Raw genomic sequence first — 20,151 nt, 5'->3', positions numbered from 1 at the left:
TTATTGAGGAGATCATCATCGCAATGCGCATGCGTCATCAGTCATGCAGTTTCGAACCCAGAGTGAGGAATGAGTTATAATGAAGTAGACCTTTGAAGAATCCGGAGACCGATTTGAAAGGGACCCGAAGCATTAAACCTTAAAATCCAATGAATAAATCTGGGAAATTTTGGGTCCCCTTTTGATAACACCGAAATGAAAAGCTCGGGGAGGGGCCCTGTTTTTTATTTTCTTTTTTCGTTTTTTTGAAAGGAAAGGCTTGAGTTAAATGGAAATCTCAAGTGGTCATGAGATTAAGAATTCCGTGATGAAGGAACATACATTGCTGCAGTTGGAGAATTATTGAAACCATAATGAAACGAGTAAAAAATGCGCCGAAGTATCTTCCGCGCAATCGATTTTCCGTGTATCGTATAATCAAGGCCACTGAAAATAGACCTATCTTTCGGTGGTCTCGGTATAATTCTGTATGAGCCGCAGCCCATGAAACTTTAACCACGGCCCGGGGGTGGCCTGTCCTGTATTGTTGCCAGACGTACGATTATGGCTAAATTTAACCTTAAATAAAATACAGACTACTGAGTTTTTGAAGGCTGCTTTGATGTGTTTGATGATTTAGGGTAGATGATCAACATACCAATTTGCAGCCCTGAGCTTGGTAGTTTTTAAGATCTGAGGGCGGACAGAAAAAGTGCGGACGGATAGACAAACTTGGGCACAGTAGTTTTCTTTTACAGAAAACTACAAAACGTTGGATATTTATAATATATATTTAGTATATATATATATATATATATATATATATATATATATATATATATATATATATATATATATATATATATATATATATATCATATTCTCAGGATGGAGAGAGTTAATGAAGATGAAAAGAGGAATCTGTGTATTTTAAGAGAGTAAGTAGCGACCCTTTTAGCCGTAGGCCTATGTTAAACATAATTGAATTATGAGAATTTAAACTATTTGAAGAATTTATATATTTTAATTGTATTGAATGCAGAGGTTTTGGCTTGAGCGTATCTGAAAGGTATTTTTGTTATTTCTTATGAATGGATATTGAAGTAAATATTTAAGCGATTTCCCATTTAGATAATGTTCATTCATTAACGTAATCAATACCTATGTTTTAAATTTTTAAAAATAATTTATTTTTAATTTTAAATTGATTTGAATAATCCCGTTAAGTACCTACTATATATGAATATTAAAACATTTCCAAAATTGTGCCGGTTTTTTTTTTTTTTTTGCTTTTACGGAAAGTTGCTTTTGTTAACTATGATAGTCATCTTTTTCTTTGTTAGTGAGTTTTAACCGTGGTTTTTAGTTTTCTGTAAAACTATTGTGCCCGCTTTGTCTGTCCGTCCGCACTTTATTCTGTCCGCACTTTATCTGCCCGCCCTCAGATCTTAAAAACTACTGAGGCTGGAGGGCTGCAAATACGTGATATGTTGATCATCCACGCCCAATCATCAAACATACCAAATTTTTCTTAACCTCAGTAGTTTTTTATTTTATTTAAGGTTAAAGTTAGCCATAATCGTGCCTCTGGCAACGGTATATGATAGGCCACCACCGGCACGTATTTAAAATTTCTTTGGCCGCGGCTCATACAGCATTATATCGAGACCACCGAAAGATGGATCTATTTTCGGTGGCCTAGATTATACGCTGTAGCGGCTGTACAGAAAACTCGATTTCGGCGAAGAAACTTCGGCGCATTTTTTACTTGCTTACATTGTGCTTAAGAAACTGCAGGTGTGCCTTATTAAATTGACATCAATAGCTCCCTATATTTTTACAATGTCAATATGTGACGGATTTCTTTGTCCACGGAAACCAATGCAGTAAGCCTGATTCCTCAGACATGTGTAAAGAATAATAAGATGAATTAGGGAAAATGAGTAGCTAAATCTAATACTGGCATCCTGTGATTTATTTTGGAGAAAGTAGAAATATTAAAAACGGAGCGCATTCAAAATCGAGCCACCGTTCAAATTTGATGTTCTCTCCCTCCAGTTCTTCGTTGGACTAAATACGGTACCAAGTTTCTAATGGCAGTCATTAAAAAAGCACTCTGCAGGGCCCGCGTTCGAATCTCCGGCCGGCCAATGAAAAATTAGAGGAATTTATTTCTGGTGATAGAAATTCATTTCTCGGTATAATGTGGTTCGAGATTCCACAATAAGCTGCTAGGTAACCAGTTGGTGCTTGACCACGTAAACTAAGTTTTTAATCCTGGGGCCCAGCCCTAGGAGAGTTTTATCAGCTCAGTGGTCTGGTTAAACTAAGCTATACTTTCTTTCTCGTTGCGCGAAAAAAAATCATAGGTATGCATATATATATATATATGTGTGTGTGTGTGTGTGTGTGTGTGTGTGTGTGTATTCCGACTTTATTGGGTTTAATGGATCCTGTTCGTTGTATCTGTTGCGTATTTTCTTAACACATTTAGTTTTTGAAATTTATAGACGGATGGGATTTTGCAGTATTGTCTTGGAGAGATTACTGCCATATATTATATACACGGTGTGTGTATGTGTATATATATATATATATATATATATATATATATATATATATATATATATATATATATATATATATATATATATATATATATATATATATAATGTCAATGATGCGTATCAAGTACCTGGTTATTACACAACTAATCTCAAGATTCAAAAATATACCTCACTTCAGCCAGATACCTGAACTCTCATAACATTAATTGTTACGACTGAGTACTCTAAAGGTAACAGTGATCCCTTAAGAAAAAACTTATCAACCACTTGAAAATCAAACTAAGTCTATCAGAATATGTGAGGTATCAAAAATTAAACTAGAAATATTCTACAAGTAGAAGGGCATCACTCCATCAAAAACTCTGTCTCCTGGTCTTAATTCACTTTAGCAAAACTAAAAGAACAAAACATGTTTATCACTTTGCCTTATGCACACACAATCAATCCTATTCACTGATGGTCAATAAATGAAACACTGTTTTTCTAAAAATGTTAAATACAAAAATTTATTTTCAGATTCAAAGTTTATAATTAAAATTCACAATTATTTAGAATTCACAATCTGAAAAATTTACTATTAGTTGAAAATAACACAAAACTCAATGAATTCTTGAATTAAATTATGAAACAAATCTAATTCACAAAAATTTTATCAAGAATTTAAATTACTCAAGCAAAATTTAAACTATCAAGAATTACTCAAGATTTAAAAAGAAAATCTCAATAAATGAAATCAAGTATGCAATGCTAAATTAAGTATGCAATGTTAAATTAAGTATGCAATGTTAAATTACCAAGAAATATTTACAATGCTATGTAAATAAATGTTACATCACACAAACATAAAAAATGTGAAAATATAAAGAAATTGTAAATAGAAAAACACACAAAAATACACATAAGATTTATCAATAATGATTTCACTTGTTCAAAATTTCCTAACTTATCATACACAACTTCCTAACTTATCATACCATGGTATCAATAAGTAAAATTTCATGTTACCTTACACAACTTGTGAAAACTCTCTGTAAATCACTTGCTGCAGCTGCGTTATTAATACACACTTTTTTTACAAGGCGCGTTATGAACTAAATAACTTACTAAATTCAGATCTCAAAAGTTAATGTTAAAAAGTGACCACAAAAATTACGTTAAAAGTAATCTCTTCCTAATTAGGAATGAGAGAGAGAGAGAGAGATGGAACCAAATCGACTGGTCTCAGAAATCAGAATCAAATAGATTTTAGGATTCCAGTAATACGTGAAACAATTACATATGTCATTAAAGCATTTTAAAAGTCCAAAGATACAAAAGGAAGTTCTAGAAGCAGGAGGTGACGTCACTAAAGCATTTTGGGTGTGAGATACAATGGAGAAGCTTCTAGAAGGAAGTTATGACGTCATCCCAGCAAAACGTTTTGAATGCAATTTTACAAAACATGACGTAATTGATCAGTACATGTATTCTTTCTCTCCAAGTGGCACTTGAACACCAACGATGTAACAACATGAAATCACTCGTCTTGAGCCCGTCACGGGACAAATCGTCAAAACCCTGCATTTGTTTTCGCAAGCTGTCATCACTTTGACTAACCCCAAAACAAAGCGCTCACTCTTATCTCAACTGATGACAATTGAAATGAAACAAGCCCTGGCTGGATTAGCACACACGTGTTCACATACTACGCTTTTACCAAGAAAGATATTCGTTTCTAAATTAAACGTTACTATTAAAATGATAATAACAATTCCTAAATTACGCTATCAAGTAATCATTAGCTCTTTTGAGATCTGATGCCAAACTAAATATGACACTTTAACGATCATTATCATTAAAACATAAACATGAAAAAAGTAAATATGTCAAAAATTATAGGAGGATATATCGTATTACAAGGCAACATCATGAAATTCCCTCCCCCAGAAGATTACTTATCCCGGGTTTGAATCCAACGATTCACAACGTGGATAAATAATCTGCTATGACATTATCTTTTCCTGAAATATGTTTAACTCTTACATTATATGGTTGTAGGCATAAAGACCACCTGGTCAGTCTCATATTATTATTTTTCATCTTACTGATGAATGAGATTGTTGTGATCCGACAAACACTAAAATTTCTTCATTCTAGGTCGGTTCACATACACTTCAAACTTTTTCAATGCTGTGATTAATGCTAATGTTTCTTTTTCGATTGTTGAGTAAGTTTTCTGGTGCTTTTTCAACTTTGAAGACATGAAACATACTGGATGGACGATTCTGTTGTCATCTTCTTTGAAGTAGAACAGCTCCAATTCCACAGTCGGATGCATCAACTTGTATCACGAACTTTTATTGAAGTCTGGAGCTTGAAGCACTGGTCTTAGTTAATATGGCTTTAACCTTCTCAAATGATTCTTGACATACTGGAGTCCAATCAGACTTTCTTTTAGGACTGGTTAAGTCAGTTAAGGAGCTACTATGGCTGAGAAATTTGGACAGAATCGGCGATAAAATCCAGCCATGCCCAAAAATCTTTGTAGCTGTTTCCTTTGTAGTAGGAGAGGTAGCCTTACGGATACCTTCTACATTAGCATCAATAGGAGCGAGAAGGCCTTTTCCAACTTCAAATCCTAGATACTGTACAGTTGCCTTCCAAACTCAGTTTTTGTAAGTTGATTGTTAGTCCTGCTTCCCGTAGTTTTCTTGAACACTTTCCTTAATATCTTCAGATGTTCTTCCCATGTATTAGAATAAATCACAATGTCATCAAGGTATACACCTACTCCTTCTATTGATCCTAGTAGTTGATCCATCACTCGCTGGAATGTTGCAGGTGCATTCATCAGACCAAACGGCAAAACAGTGTATTGATACAGTCCAAAAGGAGTAATGAAAGCTGACAGCAATTTAGCATTCTCATCTAAGGGAATTTGATAATAACCTTTCAACAAGTCTATCTTGGAAACAAATTTGGCTTGCCCAATATTATCAAGTAATTGATCAATAAGAGCCAAGGGATAATTGTCAGCCACACTGATGGAATTCAGTTTCCTATAATCAGTACACATCCTAAATGAGCCATCTGGTTTCTTCACTAACACACAAGGAGAACTATAATGACTTGAACTGGGTTCTGCTAATCCATGCTGCAACAAATATTCAACTTCTTTCTTCAAAACATCTCGATGAAAAGGTGATAAGCGATAAGCTCTCATTTTAAAAGGTTTTCCATCTTCTCTGATCTTTATCTCATGCTTTGTCAGATTGGGTACGCCCTAGGTACATTTGCAAAAATTTCAGGGAAACTTTGAATCACTTCACTTAATTCACTACTTTGCTCAACACTCAGATGTTTTAGTTTTATCTTCCAAATTTTCTAATATTGAAGAATTGTTCATCTTGTTTTCAGCTCCCAATTGCAGCCGTCATCGTCCTCTGTAGATGAAGTTGTCTGTGTTATTGACACTGTTTCAGTTTTAGTCTCTGAGAAGTAAGGTTTCAAAAGATTCACATGTATCTTCCTCTGTCGTTTCCTTCTTCCTGGTGTTTCAATCACATAAGTTCGATCACTTAACTTCTCTATTATCCTATAGGACCTTGAAACTTATTGGTAAGGGGAAATCTTTCACTGGTAAGAACACTAGAACTTACTGTCCAATACTAAAATTTCTAGCTTAGTCTTAGCATCATATTTTCTTTTCATTTTCTCTTGACTTATTTTCAAATTTTCTAAAGAGAATTTTCTAATTTCTCTTAACCTTTTCCTCAAGTTCTTCACATATTCTTCTTGGATTTCCTCTTGATTTTTCTTCCCAATTCTCTGCAAGAATCTTCAATGGACCTCTAATGTCTCGACCAAAAATCATTTCATTTGGTGAACATCCCATGCTTTCTTGATAAGCATTCCTAACTTCAAATAACATTAAAGGTAAACCAGCATCCCATTCTCTTCCTGATTCATTACAATACTTAGTTAACATACTTTTCAATGTTCTGGTGGAACCTTTCCAAGGCTCCTTGAGTCTCTGGATGATAAGCAGTTGATAACTGTTGTTTTACCCTAACAAGTTCATCACATCCTGGAATAATTTTGAAGTAAAGTTCGTTCCTCTATCACTTTGCACAATTTCTGGTATTCCAAACTTGAGAAAAACTCCACCAACTTTCAGCAATTACCTTTGCACTTATACTTCTTACAGGAATCGCCTCAGGATACCTAGTCACTGGACACATTAATGTTAATAGATATTCATTTCCTTTCTTTGTTTTCAGGAAGTGGCCCAACCACATCTATAATTACCTTGCTAAAGGGTTCTCCTCTAACTTCTATGGGTTGTAGGGGGGCTTTCTGAATGGTTTCATTCGGTTTTCCAGCTATCTGGCATGTGTGACACACTGCAAAATTTGCCAACATCCTTGTGAAGTCCAGGCCAGAAAAAATACTTCATAATCTTCTCAACAGTCTTCCTGATTCCCATATGTCCAGACTCATGCGCTTCTGCTACAACTTGTTTCCTTAATGGATATGGAATCAAATTTGATGATATTCACCCCATTCAGCATTTCCTGTATATCTGCAGGTCGATGCTTCCTCATTAGCAATCCTTCCTTTAGATAATAACAGGTGGAGGTTTGTTGCATCTCTTCTTGATCAACAACTCTGAAGAACAGATCAGCCAACGTTGTATCCCTCTTCTGCAGTTTCATTAGCTTTTCTCTAGTCACTTGACCAACTTCAAGGGCTGAATTCTCCATATCTTCTAACTCTGCTTCTGTAGTTTCATTACCATCATCAGGAACTCTTTGACTGCTCGGAGTCTCTTCAATAACAACAGGATCCTCGTCTTCTTGGGAAATCTCTTCATTACTAACACTAGGAGAAACTTCACGTTCCTGGAACAGTTCTTCTAAGCTTAGAGATCCTTCACTTAATTCTTCTGGTGCAGGTAAATCCTCAGTATCTTCACTTGCAGACATAGTTCTCTTCATACTCCTGGTAGTTACACAACTTGGAAACAGGTGGGGGTTTTTCTTCTCTAAATCTACCGTAGGACTAACCCTTAACGGTTTGTCTGTCACTATAGGACAAGGAACAAATGGTACACCACCAACTTCATTACCCAGCAAAACATGTACACCTTACAGACCTTACAGACCTTACAATTCGTTCGGGTTGCCCCAGGTCCCTCAGTGTGAGGCACCTTTGATGTCTACCAGAGAGTTGCTAACGCATCTTCCGGTATATTTTGCATCTTCCAGTCTTGGATGGTCTGGGATGCATCTTAGATATTTGTCGAGCTTATTCTTAAACACATCTACGCTCACTCCTGTTATGTTCCTCAGATGAGCTGGTAGCGCATTGAATAGACGCTGCATTATCGATGCTGGTGCGTGGTGGATTAATGTCCTGTGTGCTTTCCTTAATTTTCCTGGTATGGTTTTTTTGGCACTATTAATCTACCTCTGCTTGCTCTTTTGATAATTTTAGTTCCATGATGTTTTCGGTAATTCCTTCTATCTGTTTCCATGCTTGAATTACCATGTAGCGCTTCTCTTTCTCCTTTCAAGACTATATAAATTTAAGAATTGTAGCCTTTCCCAGTAGTCAAGGTCCTTAACTTCTTCTATTCTAGCTGTAATGACCTTTGTACACTCTCTATTTGTGCAATATCCTTTTGGTAGTGTGGTACCATATTATATTGCAATATTCGAGTGGACCACGCATTTACGTTTTATAAAGCATAATCATGTTCAGCTTTTCTTGTTTTGAAGTGCCGGAACAACATTCCCATTTTTGCTTTGCATTTTTGCCAATAGAATTGCTATTTGATCATTGCATAACATATTCCTATTCAACATCACACCGTCTTTAACCTGCTTCCTCGTTTGTGATTGTCTCATTATTAGGTCCTTTATATGCATATAGCATTCCCTACTTTATCACCATAGTTCATTGATTCAAATTTATCAGAGTTAAATACCATCCTATTTATCTCTGCCCATTTATATATTTTTGTTTAGTCTCTTTGTAGCGAGTTCCTATCTTAATGCAATTTCTCTACTTATTCTTGTGTCATCTCAAGAAACTTTCTTACTACTGAGTCCTTAACATTACTGTCTATGTCTGCAATCATAATCACAAACAGCAATGCAGCTAACACCGTGCCTTGTGGTACACCGGATATTACCGTAGCTTCATCCGATTTCTCATCGTTTGCAATCACTATCTGTTTTCTGTTTTGCAAAAAATTCTTTTATCCATCTTCCTACTTTGTCAACAATGTTGTTTTCTAATTTTTTTCCCTAATATATTATGATCTACCTTGTCAAAAGCTTTTGCAAAAGTCTAGGTAAACCACATCTGTATCTTTTCATTTATCATATTTTTTACATATGCTTTCATGGTGGACTAACTGTTGGGTTTGTGTACTTTTTCCGGTACAAAACCATGCTTGTCCTATATTGAACAATCTATTTTTCATTAAATGTTTCATTATATTTTTTCATTACCCTTTCATATACTTTCATAATATGAGATGTCAGACTCACAGGCCTATAATTACTTGCCTCTAGTCTTGAACCACTTTTGAAAGTAGGAGTAATATATGCTAATTTATGCTCATCATAAATCTTGCCTGTATCTATACTTTGTCTTAATAATATTGCTAGCGGCTTTGCGATTGAATGAACCACTTTCTTTAACAATATGGCAGGTACTCCATCTGGTCCTGCTGCTGATCCATTTTTAATTTCATTAATAGCCTGCACAATATCGGCTTCTGTAATATCTATATCTGAAAAGTATCTGTATTTTCATCTCTTATTTCTGTATCATTATCTTCATTGTCAATTTAGGTGTAAATTCACTCTTATATCTTTCTGTTAATGTTACATATTTCCTTTTTTCATTCGTTAATTGCCCTTCAATTCTTAGAGGCCTATTTCTACTCTTATTTTATTCATCTTTTTGCATATGAATAAAAAAATTTTAGGTTTGCTTGATATTTTTGTAGTGTCATTTCTTCTAGGTTCCATTTTCATTTTCTTTTGGTTGTATAATCTTTTTGTTCTGCATTTTCTATCTTACTATTTAGTTCCATCACTTTCCATGCATTCTTTTCTTTTTTTGCAAAGCTTTTTTTCCACTTTCTAATTTTTCTGAACAAGATCCTTCTGTCTCTTGGAATTCGTGACTGATATTACTTTTTTCCTTCGGTATATATTTTTCCACTATTTCTAATATTTTATATAATATATGGTATTTACCTGTATATCATCACTTACAAATATGTTTTCCCATTCTTTGTTTAATTTTCATTTATTTTTGACCAATTTATATTCTTACTATAGAAATTGTTTTCCATATCCTTCCCATTTTTCGTCTCTTGCTTTTCTCTGTTTTTCGTATGTTCTGGAAACGGACTGTTAGTTCTCTGACATTATGGTCCGAAATACACAAGTGTTATATACTATTATTTCTTTAACATAGTTCACCTCATTCACAAATACTAGGTCTAAAATATTATCCTTTCTTGTTGGTAGGTGATTTATTTGCTGAATGTTATGTTCTAGTAGCATATCTAATAGCTTTCAAATTGCCTCTTATCTTCTGCACTACTATTGCTCTCTTTTATATGTATAAATACAACCACAGTCTCCTATTCGTTCTTTCCATTACAAAAAGGAAAGTTAAAGTCTCCGGTTAGGAGTATAGTCCAGTCCTTGTGATTTCTACATATTTCATCCAATTTTTTCAATTATTATGTCAAACTCTTTAGTATTAGGGGTCTATATATTACAATGTTCACTAATTTTTCAGATTCAAATTCTACCGCTATTAATTCACATTCTGTGCTACTATATTTCTCACAGATTTTTCCTTGATTGGCATCTCTCCCATATATCGCGGTTCTTGATTTCTATTTTTTCTATCTGATCTATAAGTTTGAAACTTTATCTGATCATCATTACCAGTCTCTTGGGAATACCAGGTTTCACTTATATTCAATATTTCTATTTTTTCAATTTGGGTTAGTTCTTCTAAGAACTCTATCTTTTTCTTTTGAGTTACTCGAAACTAAACCCTGAGCGTTCATCACTATGATGGTTTGCGTATTATCTCCATTATCTAATATGGGTAATAATAAGGATTTTCCCATGTCTCTTTCCTGTTCTGATATGTTGATCTTTTTTCATTTCCAGAAATTCGTACATTAAAAATCCAACTTTTCCATTATATTTGATCTTCCAGCTTCATATTTATTCACTTTGTGCATAAACCTGCACTTATCTCCATATCTGCACCATCCCCTAGCATCATAGATACATTGCTTGTTCCTTGTGCTATATCTAGAGTGCTGATGGCTCATATTGTGGTGCTGACATTTCATAATGTGTTGTTGGCTTGCTTTTTGCCTTCATCACATGATCTTTGTTCTTTTTCTTTATTTGTTTCATTTTTTACCTTGGTTTTTATATGTATTTGATTTTGACTTTGGTTTTCATGGCTACAGGATGCATGTACCTACATTTCTTATTAAACCTACATCCATTTCCTTCTTTCCAGTTTCTACATATTTTTTGGATGTAGATCGCTGCATTCTCTTCATAGCCATCTAGATATGCACATTTGCCATAGATCTCATAATTGTGACATATCTTGGGATGTTTGTAATAACATCTTTCACCAAACCTGCAATTCCCTCTTTTCATAAGGGTGCATACTGTGTTTTTCTTTTCTTTTTTCTTGTTCTTTCCCATCAGTATGGAGATCCGGGTACAACCTCTTTGGGATTTTATTTTGATTTATCATGTCATAATTTATTTCTTCATATGTATGTTGCTGTATTGCCATCATGTAGAATCTATGAGTTTCTCTGCATCCATACTATTATCCTGTTCTTTGTTTTATTAATCTTTTCTCTCTTCAGTCTTATTTTCTTCTTTTTCTATTTTCCCTCTTCTTCATCTTCTTCATCCTCCACAATCTGTACATTAAGTCTGATTTAATGACCTTGTCTATCCATACTAGACATGTTGAGCAAAAATATTTTTGTGTCCTTATTTCTATTTTGCTCTACTTCAGCACATGAAGGGTGTGTTGGTACGTGGCAAGCATAGCATTTCCTAATCAGGTTTTTGGATTTACAATGCTATACCACACTCTACATAGTTTACATGCTTTAGGCATCCGTTTGCCTATTGCATCAATCAGTATATATTCACTAATTCCACCATACTTATTTTCTTTGATGGAATGTGTTGATTTTTGTAGATTTTCTTTATAAGTCTTTTGATAACTTGAACTTCATTGGTATCCCTTCTATTATTTTCATTATATTTTCTACAGATTTGCTCCAGTTTGAAGGATCGTATCCTTTCAATATGTCTGTGAATGCTTTCGCATCTTTTTGGTCGATGTTGCAATTCATCTCCACGATCAGCAAACCAAGTTCCCTTCCTGCCAATTCATCATATTGAATATCTCCGATGCAAGCAAAGGTTTCTCCACCTTTGCCACTGTTGGTTGACTCCTCCATGATTTTCAGATTTTATTAATTCACTCGTAAACAACTTATTAGACGGTTTATCACTCTAATCTGATATTAAGCTAATCACCGATAGTTCACGAACACTTTTAGCTATATTTCATTCGCTAATTGTATGTAAGACGCGCATTATCGGGTAGATTATCCAGACCATGAACGATTACGTCTCACCGAGAGAATGTCACATCACAGCTAGTGAGTCCTTTACAGCAAAATCAACATTTCCTGTCACCAATTCACAGGACAAATGCAAGCGGCATATAGGAGTTACCTCTTCTCCTCCTATACCCTTCAAAATAACTGAATCTCCGGTGAGATTCTTCTCCAGCTGTGGGTGAGCACCACGAACTACCACACTATGGTTACTCCCCGTATCACGTAATACTTTGACTGGTACCTGCACACTTCCTCCTTGAGTTGTCAGCGTACCTTCATAGATATATGGCTTAAAAGCCTCCAAGCTGCTCAACCACTCACTGCTTGATGTTACATTTCCACTGGTTGCTAAACACTCTGCTTGTTTAGTTTCAGTCATCCCCACACTGCTCTTCGTAGTTTGCTTCACCTGGTTACCTTTAACCACTTGACCAACTGGTTTGGTCTGGTTGTTGTGTCTGATAATCTCGACTGTAGTGTCCTACTCTTCCACATTTGTAGCAGACAACATTAGTCTTCTGTATCTGTCTTGAGAACAGACTGGGTGATGAGGATTTTACATTTAATTGCTGAGGGGTGTTACCTGACTTTGTATTGGCATAGCCACCAGAAGGATTTCCAGTTGTAATGTTCCTGAAATTTGATGAGACCTGAAACCTGTGCGTTGTTGGTTCTGGTATTTGACATTATAATTTCTTTTGCTAGAAATTATATTAAAATCTTCGCTCAATGTAGCAGCTTTGTCAAGTTTCTTAACCTCTCTCTTAAATAGGCTCTTATGTGTTCAGGAATTCCTCTAAGATATTGTTCTAGGACTACTAACTCCTCAAGTTCGTCCATAGATTTAACTTTAGCAGCCTCCAACCATCGTTTAAAACATTGTCTTACCTTTCTAGGCATAATCCAAGAAAGTTATCTTGTCATCCTTTCTCAAAGATCTGGAATCTTCATTATAATATTCAGGGGTCATCTGGTAAACTTGTAGCACATTGTGTTTAAGTACCTTGTAATTTTACACTGATCAGCTGATAAGGCTAAATAGGTACTTCTTCCTTTACCAATAAGAACACTCTGTAACAAGACCGACCATTTATCCTCTGGCCATCCCATACCTGAAGCTACTTTTTCAGTGATCAAAAAACTCATCTGGAGCTGCTTCTGTAAATTTCGGAATTAACTTCTGCACTCTTACTACATCAAATACAGGGTCTGAATTACCTTGAGTAGGGTTAGACAGTGTTACAGGTAATGGATCGAGCTTTTATTAACTCCATCTCCTTTCATGTCTTGCTCTTTCTTTCTTCTTCTGCTTTTTTTTCTTCTTTCCTTTCTTTTCTTTTCTCTATCTTCTTCTTTCTTTCTGCTTGCATTTTTCTCTCTTTCAGCCTGTATCCTCAGCTTAATCAAATTTTCTTCTGCTTTATACGTCTAAGTTCTGCTTCTGCATCACTTTTCTCTTTCTTTTGCTCATGTTTATCTGTAAATTCTGCCTCAGCTGCATTCAACAATTCTTGTGCCTCTCCCAACTTCTTTCATCTACTTTACCAGAGTCCATCAATGCTTGGATTGCAATATATTTGATTTGTGCCTTAATCATACCACTAGACACATTGCCCCCCACATGCCACTGCTAAAGCAATCCACTGTGCCTTAGTCAGGTTGGATTCAGATAACTCTTGGATGGAAGAGCTGCTAAAAACCTCTGAACATTGAACAGAGCCATTTCTCTAAGTTACTCAACTAAATAATTCACAATACAAAGCAAAAAATAACTATGTGGTCACTCTCCTATCAAAATATATCCCTAACACCACCAGTATAAACCATAAACCAGAGTGATATTTTGTTTGTTCCACGGGTCTCTGGGCACCAAACAATATAATGTCACGATGCGTATCAAGTACCTGGTTACTACACAACTAATCTCAAGATTCAAAAATATACCTCACTTCAGCCAGATACCTGAACTCTCATAACATTAATTGTTACGACTGAGTACTCTAAAGGTAACAGTGATCCCTTAAGAAAAAACTTATCAACCACTTGAAAAATCAAACTAAGTCTATCAGAATATGTGTGAGGTATCAAAAATTAAACTAGAAATATTCTAGAGTAGAAGGGCATCACTCCATCAAAAAACTCTGTCTCCCTGGTCTTAATTCACTTTAGCAAAACTAAAAGAACAAAACATGTTTATCACTTTGCCTTATGCACACACAATCAATCCTATTCACTGATGGTCAATAAATGAAACACTGTTTTTCTAAAAATGTTAAATACAAAAATTTATTTTCAGATTCAAAGTTTATAATTAAAATTCACAATTATTTAGAATTCACAATCTGAAAAATTTACTATTAGTTGAAAATAACACAAAACTCAGTGAATTCTTGAATTAAATTATGAAACAAATCTAATTCACAAAAATTTTATCAAGAATTTAAATTAATCAAGCAAAATTTAAACTATCAAGAATTACTCAAGATTTAAAAAGAAAATCTCAATAAATGAAAATCAAGTATGCAATGTTAAATTAATATGCAATGTTAAATTACCAAGAAATATTTACAATGCTCGGTAAATAAATGTTACATCACAAACATAAAAATGTGAAAATATAAAGAAATTGTAAATAGAAAACACACAAAAATACACATAAGATTTATCAATAATGATTTCACTTGTTCAAAATTTCCTAACTTATCATAATTAAAACTTCCTAACTTATCATACCATGGTATCAATAAGTAAAATTTCACGTTACCTTACACAATTGTGAAAACCTCTGTAAATCACTTGCTGCAGCTGCGTTACACAATACACACTTTTTTACAAGGCGAGTTACGAACTAAATAACCAAATCGACTGGTCTCAGAAATCAGAATCAAATAGATTTTAGGATTCCAGTAATACGTGAAACAATTACATATGTCATTAAAGCATTTTGGGTGCGAGATACAAAAGGGAAGTTCTAGAAGCAGGGAGGTGACGTCACTAAAGCATTTTGGGTGCGAGATACAATGGAGAAGCTTCTAGAAGGAAGTTACGTCATCCCAGCAAAACGTTTTGAATGCAATCTACAAAACATGACGTAATTGATCAGTACATGTATTCTTTCTCTCCGGCATGTGACTGACCAACGATGTAACAACATGAAATCACTCGCCTTGAGCCCGTACGGGACGAATCGGCGTTTGTTTTCGCAAGCTGTCATCACTAACCCCAAAACAAAGCGCTCGCTGTTATCTCAACTGATGACAATTGAAATGAAACAAGCCCTGGTGGACACACACATGTGTTCACATACTACGCTTTTACCAAGAAAGATATTCGTTCTAAATTACGTTACTATTAAAATGATAATAACAATTCTAAATTACGCTATCAAGTAATCATTAGCTCTTTTGAGAGCTGATGCCAAACTAAATATGACACTTTAACGATCATTATCATTAAACATAACATGAAAAAGTAAATATGTCAAAATTATAGGAGGATATACGTATTACAAGGCAACATCATGAAAATATATATATATATATATATATATATATATATATATATATATATATATATATATATATATGAAATTCTTCAATCACACCGTGATTTATATACAATCATGAAGCTATAAATGTCATTTAATATCCATTCATACTACTTCGGGAATATCCTACATGGGAAATTATCATACGAACGGGAATTATAAGTGATAAATGGATCATATTATTGGTCTAACCTTGACACAGTTACCTTTCCAACGACTCCGGTCGTAGGTCTACCCACTGAGCCATCAAGAGAGGTAAAAGTTAATGCCGAATCTGCTGTACTTGTTTACCCGTCGAGTGGGGGAGCAGACATTTAGCTTCGGCATTAACCCACCTCCAGCATGATAGCTCATTAAATGCTTGGGAACACTCGCCTCTTATTATGAAATTTTTATCACACCGTGATTTATATACAATCATGAAGCTACAAATGTTGTTTAATATCCAAGAACAACAGATTTAGCATTAACTTATACCTCTCTTGATGGCTCAGTGGGTAGACAGTCAACTGGAGTCGTTGGCAGGTAACTGTGTCGAGGGATCGAGACCCGGCAATACCAATCCATTTTTCACTTATAATTCCCCTGTGGTGATAATTCCCCATCGGGGTTATTCCCGAAGTAGCGTGAATTGGATGTTAAATGACATTTATAGCTTCATGATTTTATATAAATCACGGTGTGATAAAAGTTTTCATAATAAGAGCTGCGTGTTCCCAAACTTTAATGAGCTATCATGGTGGAGGTGGGTTTTACAAATTTTAGTATAATTTCCTTATCTCGATGGGTAAAACAACTACAGCAGATTCAGTATTAACTTATACCTCTCTTGATGGCTCAGTGGATAGACTGTCAACTGGAGCCGTTGGAAGGTAACTGTGTCGAGGGATCAAGACCTGGCAGTACCGATCCATTTATCACGTATAATTCCCGTTCGGTGATAATTCCCCATCGGGGATATTCCCGAAGTACCTTGAATTGGATATTAAACGACATTTGCAGCTTCATGATATATATATATATATATATATATATATATATATATATATATATATATTAACTTTATCACATACACAATTGTTCTGTGCATTAGTAGAATTATTAGGATTTATTCAAACTGGATGGTATCTAATTTCTGAATAAATACTCCATTCGATACCATCCAGTTTGAATGAGGTCATTATAGTATATGACTGAAACCTCTCCAAGACAATACTGCTAAATCCCTTTCTCTGAAACAAAAACTATCTTCCCATTAGTTTATAAATTTCAAAAACTAAATATGTTGAGAAAATTTGAGAGGTACAAGGAACATGAGCCATTAAACCCAATAAAGTCAGAAAATACACATTATATACCTATCTATATATATATATATATATATATATATATATATATATATATATATATATATATATATATATATATATATATATATATATAAATGGATGTATGTAGTGTGTGTGTGCTCCAGTAAAACTCTGAAATGCATTGAGCAGTTTCAACCAAACTTTGTATACATATGACAAACTATCTAGAAAAGAATACTGTGGGGGCAAGACTTCACTAACACCAAAGGGCACCAAAGGGGATGGGGGTGGGAAGGGCTTCCTTGAAATGGGGCTGGTTCTGCCCATAGACTTAGTAAATAAGTAAACTCTGTGGGTTTATCATACCTCATTTCAGTATACATATAACTTACTATCTGGAAAAGAATACTGTAGGGGTACAACATCACTGGCACCAAAGAGTGGGGTGGGAAGGGGGTGATATGTAAAAATAACCGAAAACGACAGATATTAGTGTCTAATCCATAGTTTTTGAGGTAGCTGAAATGAATAGTGACACTCCCAGTGCCCTTTAAATCCAAGTTCAGCTCTGATAGGAAGGGGGGATTAGAAGGGGTGAAAAACAAAATGTCAAAAATGACATGTTAGTGTCTAAGCCATAGTTTTCGAGGACGCTGAGATGAATAGTGACACTCCCAATGCCCTTTAAGTCCAAGTTGAGCTCCAATAGGGACGGGAGGTGAGAAGGAGTGAAATATAAAATGTCAAAAATGCTGGGCAATGTAATTGAAGCAACCATCTTAACAGGAAAGGGAGAGAGAGAGAGAGAGTAGAGGGGATGTTAGGGAGAAAAACAGGGAAAGAGTGTGAGAGAGAAAGTGAGTAGAGGGGGTGTTAGGGAGGAGAAAGAGGGAAAGAGTGAGGAAGAGCTGGGAGAGAGAGAGAGAGAGAGAGAGAGAGAGAGAGAGAGAGAGAGAGAGAGAGAGAGAGAGAGAGAAAGAGAGAATTTATCGGTTGTCATTCAGAGCTTTCCCGGGCAGCGCTAGGTTGGTCAGCTAGTTTGTGTGTCTATATATATATATATATATATATATATATATATATATATATATATATATATATATTTACACATACACTCACACACATATAGACATACATACGAGTATATATGCATGTATGTATGTATGGAGAGAGAAAGTTAAGTATATCTTAGTTTAAGAGAGAGAAAGAGAGAAAGAGAGAGAGAGAGAGAGCATCGAATACGTTTAAGTTGCTGGCTCGGTTGTGCGTGCTCCGGTTTTTTACTATTTCTACTGCTTCTAAAATAAATCACAGGGATCCCGGGATTAGATTTAGTTACTCAGTTTCCTAACTCATCTTATATATATATATATATATATATATATATATATATGCATGTATGTATGTTTGTATATACTGTATATGTATGATTATATATATATATATATATATATATATATATATATATATATATATATATATATATATATATATATAAAGTCTTTGACGAACTAAAAGAACCAGTGAAAGACATACCCGGTAGGGCATTTATGTTGACATTGGAGGTTTCACAGTTAGATACAGTGATATCTGACGCAAATCATTTGTGCTCTTCTGATAATGTGACATGATTGATGGAAGCGTTGTGATCCTTCGAACATTGAACCGGTGTCGTCACGTTTCCGGGGAGGGGTTATTAAGTGAGTGAGTGCATGTGTGCACTCTCTAGTGATATATTATGAGAGGAACATACAATGGCTATTGACTGTGCTTTGCGGCTGGTGTGATTAGCTCTTTGTGCAGTGTTAGTGGATAAGAACAGCCACTGTGAGATCGTTTATTTGTGGCCATAGGAAGTGAGTAAGATAACTCATTAACACTTGTATTTTTTCCAGACATTATGTGGAAATACCCAGTTTGTGTCGCAGTGAAACTCCTCTGTTTCTTCATTATGCATTTTCCCGTTCTGTTCTCCATTATATATTTTTCTGTTTTAAATGTCTTTTCTTTAAACACCATTTCAGGTTTTAATATGTGATATGTTTCTTTCAACAGGAATTCTGGGTTCGTCCTGTGAGGACGAACATTCTGGAAGTGATGTTCTTTTAACGTACTCTGTGACATTTATTTTAGTCTTGAATAATTATGACCTTTTTATTTTGTTGGGAGACCAGGGTGTTAGTCACTAGTATTGGTTGGTCTAGAATCATTAATTTGATTAATCGTGAATCTGAATTTCCTCCAGTTATGATTTCCACTTTTGAGAGCTCTTCGTTGGGTGAGTCGGTAGAGCTGCGGACTGTCACTCGATGGGCCGGAGTTCAATTCCCCGGCCGGCTGATGAAGAGTTAGAGGAATTTATTTCTGGTGATAGAAATTCATTTCTCGGTATAATGTAGTTCGGATTCCACAATAAGCTGTAGGTCCCGTTGCTAAGTAACCAGTTGGTTCTTAGCCACGTAAAATAAGTCTAATCCTTCGGGCTAGCAGCTCAGTGGTCTGGTTAAACTAAGGTATACTTAGGGGGTGTGAGTCATTCCATTTCATGACCGTAGCTTTTGCTGAAATACTTTCGTTAAATTTGCACATAAAGTCTATATTTTGTATCTCGGTGTTTCATTCCAGTAGGCCTTTGTCTGAGGTTAAATACAGGGAGAGAAGTCTACGAGAGAGAAGGAATGTGCTGACCCAACGCTGGGCCATCGCTAACAGAGAATCTTAGGGATGTAAGATGATATGATACTGTTCTTAAAACAGATGCAGCAAGAGATTATGACCCTAATTGACCTTGTGTAGGGGCATAACATATATATATTATGTATGTATATGTATATCAGACACTTCGCTACAAGTACCGTTTTAGTAATGCGCATTAATTAGTATAATTTTGATCTATTTACCAAATGAGATTCTTGATAGATTTACGAATCGTCACTGAGATTGCTTACAAGTATAAAAATAAAACCTTTTGACCAAAGAGGTTTCAGATGATGCAGTCATGCAAAAAAATATTATCATGCTTCTTTGCTCCAAAGGTTCAACGAATAATTTGGGGAG

The sequence above is a fragment of the Macrobrachium rosenbergii genome, chromosome 12 (assembly GCF_040412425.1).
Source record: "Macrobrachium rosenbergii isolate ZJJX-2024 chromosome 12, ASM4041242v1, whole genome shotgun sequence".
NCBI classification, from domain to species: Eukaryota; Metazoa; Arthropoda; class Malacostraca; order Decapoda; family Palaemonidae; genus Macrobrachium; species Macrobrachium rosenbergii.
The sequence above is the reverse complement of the archived record's forward strand: the minus strand, read 5'-3'. Positions refer to the sequence as shown.